The 6,070-nt window shown below is 47.2% G+C and overlaps 1 long non-coding RNA gene across 5 annotated transcripts in view; it reads left to right on the top strand.

The window, feature by feature from the left end:
- The window catches only part of LOC147256784 (uncharacterized), a 38,700-nt gene that overhangs the window by 12,522 nt on the left and 20,108 nt on the right, over positions 1 to 6,070 (top strand). For 2 of the 5 annotated variants that reach the window (XR_015117405.1, XR_015117409.1), the window contains exons 5-7: positions 3,969 to 4,209; positions 4,371 to 4,525; positions 4,887 to 5,546. This is a non-coding gene — a long non-coding RNA (uncharacterized LOC147256784). Of the gene's footprint in view, positions 1 to 3,968; positions 4,210 to 4,370; positions 4,526 to 4,886; positions 5,547 to 6,070 lie in introns of those variants that run through there. The other 3 variants (XR_015117406.1, XR_015117407.1, XR_015117408.1) reach the window with 3 other exon arrangements.

Raw genomic sequence — 6,070 nt, 5'->3', positions numbered from 1 at the left:
GTAACGATGACTTACTAGGAGGTGGCGGCGTGTACAGAAGTCAGAGGCGCCGCCATTTCCTCCACTGGTTTGGGTTAAAGTAGAAATACATATCAGTGTCAAGTGATGTCTCCAGCTTCCTACTACAGACACTCAAAAATGCCCCGATAGCTCACTGAAATATTAGCGCTTTTTTCTATGGAAAACACAGTTGCAAATCTCCTGATGTCTCGGGCCTCGCTCGGGTTATCGTACCAACTAGCAACCAGGCTGGGATGAGAACACAGGGCTGACACTCCAGCAGGCCATGACGGAGTGGCAGCGCCTCCAATATTCCATCCTACTCTCGCCATCTCCGTCCTCCAACAGCAGGCGGTGGCTACATGGATGTGTTAGTGCGTCACAACATTTGATGTTGTTGATGTTTGAAGTTGATTCATGCAACTTGTCCCATAAATTTCAGGTGATACACAACAAGAACAACAAAGAATAGAATATGGAACAAAACCGACAATCCACAGATGTCGAGTCATGTCATGTTTGATAAGCCCAAGATGGCTAAGCTGACCGCCCCCGCCGCCACCACCCACCCCACCGCGTGGAATAGCCACATCACGATGCAGATAGCAAAAGCCTGTTTACCTGTTCTTTGTCTGCCAAAAGAACAGAGGGGGAGGAGCTCGGAGGAGGGGAGGGGCTTGGAGGAGGACGAAACCAATGGACATGAGACGAAGTCCAGGTGTAGAAAGGAGGCGTGAGGGTTGAGATGGAGCTGTCTGGTGAGCATGTCGCCTCCAACATGGACTGTGTACCACGTGAACACGCACACACCTGTTGCTCTCACTCTCCATCGTGTGAGCTCACACTTGATGCCTCTCAGGAAAGCACGAGGCTTCCAGACAATAGCAGCCTCCGTTTGTGTGACTCAGTAGGTCAGTGATATTTCTTTGTGTCCTTTTCCCTCTTGAGGAAGTCGTCCCTCCCTGTTGTGTTCAAGTGCATTACATCAGAAACTGACAATGTGGGACTGGGAAACGACCTCCTGAGCCCACAGTAAACCACTTTTCCTGTTTATGCTCACAGACAAATTGAACTGATCACCGATGATGTGGATGATATACTTTCTCTTCAGAGCGGAATATTTGGCTTTGACGGTGGAGTTGGCCGCGCTCTAGAGGGTCTCGTTCCGTGTTCCAGCGTCACACAAGCGGTGCTAACGTTGAAACGACAGCCTGGATCTTCCTGGGACGCTAATTTCTTATTGATCTATGGACTGCCTTCTTTTGATTTACAACGCAGGAACAGCTGGGAAAATCTATCCGGCAATTTTTTGTGTTTCGTTTATATTCTGTTTTTCATTTACTTTTGCTGCTTTGACATCATGAACCCAATTATACATTTGTGAGTGTTGTGAATTGAGACAGTTTTGAGTATTTCAGCACATTGTTGACTTTTGATGACAGCTTTAGACCAGGGATGTTACCAGGGTGTCTGTCCGGCTCCTCATCTGTGGAACGCCGTGTGGGAAATTTTCCAAAGTTGCAACTAACATCCCCTGGAACTCAGGGATAAAGTGAAAGGATTTTGGTGATCTGATGTCAAGGTCACTGTGGCCGTCACCTACCACAGAGGCCTCCACGTGTGATGATGCATTTCAGGTTCAAGGTTCACAAATGTCTTTCATGACGCCATCTTCTACCTACCCTCATGTGCCCTCTGCTGCGTTTTAATTGCGACAGATCGAAGCTCGTCAGGACACTGGAGCCTCTGTCACTCTCGTTTTGATTCTTCTTACTCTTCCTTTGAGGCTCACACCCTGCTGCTCATAGCTGGAGCCTATCGACAGTCTATAGACAACACTGTAAACATAATCATAGTGGCACTTGAGCACCGTTTCAAGATGGATTTAAGTGTTTGGGAGACAGAATATAATGTACATAGTATACAGGATCAATGTGGTGTTATATAATCTCAGAACATATCGAGCTGAGCTGCTAGGAAGCAGACGAGACTGATGGAGGAGGATATTTTACAGAGCAGCCAGTCTCCAGGCAGAAAGATATCAATGTAACACACAACATATCAAACCACAAACCACCCAATGTCATCCAAACGTTGGAGGCGTGAACTGAGCCGGACGCCAAAAAACAGTTACTCTTCATGGAATGACTAAGCACTTTACTTGCACCAAAAAGAGACTGAAGGTAAATATTTGATTCCAGTGCAAAATATGCACCATTTAATCACGTCAGTTTAACATTGTTCAGTTCAGGCTTCAGATCGTTGCATCTGTGACAGATGGGATGAGGGGCAGCGGCTCAGAATTCCCCGAGTGAGCACTTTCTTCTGACTATTTAGATTGATTCGCTGAAATTAACATCACAACTATTATGTGTCTAAATCCATAAATGAGCCATCAGCACTGCCTCTGTGTGTGTGTGTGTGTGTGTGTGTGTCTGTGTGTGTGTGGTAAGGAGATGTTTTAGGTCTAAATTCACTACATCTACAACAACGGTGTGCGGTCTCCACTCCCTGTGGTGAAGCAGCGTCTCAGTCATCAGCAGATTCAACACACCCAACACATCAGAAGCTTCGCCTCTCTTACCGCTTCTGAGCTGGCAAATCTTCCACATATTGAAGCACGAAGGACTTCGCAGACCTGCATAAACAACTCACTGCACACAGACAGCTGTGCGTGTGAGCCAGCATTGCAGCAGGCGCCGTGACGTGTGCCTGTCACGCTGACCTTGCTGACCTTTTCAAAATGTTTTCACACCATCCTTGAGTCCCAGTGGCTGTTTCTGCTATAGTTGGAGGAATTCCCTCCTGAGGTATTGTGTCCATGAGAGGTGACCGCGACCTTCGACCACCACCATCTTTTCAGGTCATCCCAGAGTCCCATGAATGTCTGGATACGGAAGGTGCTGCTGTCAGCTGGGACAGAGGGATGGACGAAAGGCTGATTTTGTATTCTGTACCTTTGACTCTTGGACAATGTCTCCAGGGGCTAACATTAGCATGTACATCATGGTAAAGAAGAAGACACTTCAACAGCTACTTTAGCTAACCACCACCATCATTCAGTGCTCAGTGACAGCAGCAGAACATCTACCAGTGGAACCCATCATGTTTCTGGGTCTTGCGTCTGTCCGGACCGGTGCACAGCAGCCTGCTCGACCTCTTTTCTCTGCTTCTCTGTACCATTCTGCATCCAAAATTCGAGGCCCTGAAGGCCACATGCAAATGAACACATTCACCCAGGATTTGTGTTTCAAACAATGCTGATTGGACCCAAGCCGATAGAGACACGTGGCTCCTGCAGCGTCACGTGACTCAGGACTGAATGCTGGTTTAAGCTGTTCCTGCTACAAAAAAGCCAGGAGTGCTTGGGCCAGGGTTAGCCTTAATGGGGCTTTATTTGAGGGTGGGTCGTAACGTAAAACCCTAACGTGTCACTTTGCTGTGAGGTAACGTCAGAATCAGGCCCTTCATCAGGTTGAGTCCTGACACCTCGCATCGATGTGCTGCCTGGTTCGGAAGAGGCTCATTCACCTCGGCAGCCCAGCCGGACACCACAGGGTTAATCAGAGCTGACAGCAGCTGTTAGAGACTGACTGCTTCAGGTTTGCACGCTGCTCTCAACCCTGGAGAAGGTGGGAACTAGTGCTTTTACAGCGCTTGAGTGTTCTTGGGAGTCATTTATTTGATCACATTTGCTATTTTGTCTTTTTTACGCACACAATATAGTGTTACAATCACGGCTGTCAAAGACGGGACCAAAAACTCCCATCTGCTGGAAGTCCGCCTTCGGTTCTCGTGGCAGTTATTAAACATTAAGTGGCTCTAATGAAACTGTGATGTACATGACATCCAGCCCCGAAGAATATGAGAAGTTCCTCATACCGGGTTGAAATTGCAATCTGTGTTTATTTATTTGAAAAAGACAGAAAATTAAATAAACTGAAGGAAAGTAATATTTCTCATTTCAGAAACCAGAAAAAGTGACTTTGTGTGTTGCCACGAGCCTACAAGGCAGTGAAGGAGAACACTTGTTCCAATCCTACACTCCAGCACATCATTGCATTCCTGTGCCCGTGGCTGAGTGGCCACCCCATCACTCCTGGAAGCCTGTGGTCACTCATCCGCTGTAAGTCTGGGCTCTCGTCTAAGCCGATTCAACCCCACGCTTGTATGAATGTAGCTCTCATCTCCAGAGGGAAAAGACAGAAGGTGAGTCAAAGCAAGACGCCTGTCACACCTGTTTACTGTGTGGTTGACCACTGCAGTTGGTGATGACATCTCCCGTTAACCACTCGCCACATGCACCATTTGTGACAAGCATCAACCTTTTTTATACACTCTTTAAAACATGTTTCTTATTTTAACTACAGACAGAAAACTTCGCCAAGCACTGTGGCGAAGTCAGTCTGCTGCTCGGGTCACCACACTGTTCCAGACTGAAATATCTCATGGCGAGAAACGTGATGCGGATATTCATGTCCCCATCTGGAAGAACTGTGACATGTTTGGTGATCCACTTTCACAGGTCAGAACTGAACACGCACCAGCAAGTTCCTCTCACAGGACTGTCCCCCAAATGTTTCCACCAAAATGTTCATGTCAAGAAAAATGAAAAAAGCCTGAGCAGAGTATCTGCTGTGTTTCAGTGTCATTTGCAGGTGCAGTGATTCTGCTTGACACACACACACACACACACACACACACACACACACACACACACACACTCAACTTAACTGCATATTATTATTCTTGAGATGTGAAGTCCCACGACGAGCTTCCTCGTAGTATGTCTGGGCAGCATCTCATTTCATGTTTTATGTATGCTACTTAATTCTGTATGTTCCAAGTGTTCTTACAAACTTCTTTGAGCCCTTTTGCCTTGACAGACTGACCTGAGCCCTGAACCCAGCGGCGGTGGCGGAGGAAGAAGTGGCACAGCTGCCTCGTCTTCAGCATACCTCAAGCCACTCCACGCTACCAACATGCTTTCATTTTGAAATGCACTACGAACGAACCGCCTTCTGTTGGCGTTGCTAACAACAGTTTTTGGAGTTGTTGATCCAGAGAGATGAAGGGGGCTTTAGAACTGGCCCTGTTCAACCTCGGTGAAAGACAGAGGTGTGTTTCTAAGGCAACACGCACTTTGTATTAACTTGCTGGAGTGGTGAGCACCAACCCAGGAAACCGTCTAGCGCCATCATCCTGAGTGAAGAGAGTTCAGACCTGAGGTGAGGAGCCCTGTCATCGTCATCTTCTACCAAACATGTGACATCAGCCTTTTGTGATTTTGTCCTTGTGTGTGTGTGTGTGTGTGTGTGTGTGTGTGTGTGTGAAGTCTTCCAGAGACGGATCAGTCCTCAAGAAGACTTCCATGTCAAGTGTCAATGCGTATACTTCGGTTACGCGCAGTATTTCTACTTGTTACCTTTAATAATACTTCCACCAGTGTTTTTTCCGTCCGTCACAGAGTAGACAGGTGTATGGCACATGTGTGCCCACTGTGCACAGTCATGTGATGTACATGTTGGATGGACATGGCTTCTGAAATGGCATTCAGACTCTGTGGGTGGAGATCATCTCATTTGAAAATGAGAATAAACACTTTGAATTAAGCTTGAGCTGAGATGAAAATGCTGCGTTGTGTGAGCGGTCATCTGAGGTGGCGTTGGCCCGCTGCCATGCCTATTGACACAGCTGTGTAATTATCCTCTTGCACTGCTCATGCAATTTACTGCCCAAGGCAATTAAAGTGAGTCTGACTCTAATGTGACCCTGTGCACCCGTAGCTGCTCCTCTGCAAACCCGGGCCAAAGTGACAGAGTGCAGCTGCAGCCTGTATCTCCTGTACTCCGGGATGAAGCTCACACACACACACACACACACACACACACACACACACACACACACACACACACACACACACACACAGAAATCCACATCACTGGCTTAGCCAAAAGCTACAAATAAACTTAAATAATGGACAGTCAGTGGTGGGAAAAATCCAGTCGTTCACAAGTTGTCATCTGAAGAGTGTCTGACAAACTCCCAGCACTGTGTTGTGTGTCCCTCA

Source organism: Aulostomus chinensis, chromosome 8 (assembly GCF_037954235.1).
Source record: "Aulostomus chinensis isolate RoL2024-O1b breed Wild chromosome 8, RoL_Achi_v1.0, whole genome shotgun sequence".
Lineage (NCBI taxonomy): Eukaryota > Metazoa > Chordata > Actinopteri > Syngnathiformes > Aulostomidae > Aulostomus > Aulostomus chinensis.
Note: the sequence above shows the minus strand (reverse complement) of the source record. Positions and strands in the feature narration are given on the sequence as shown.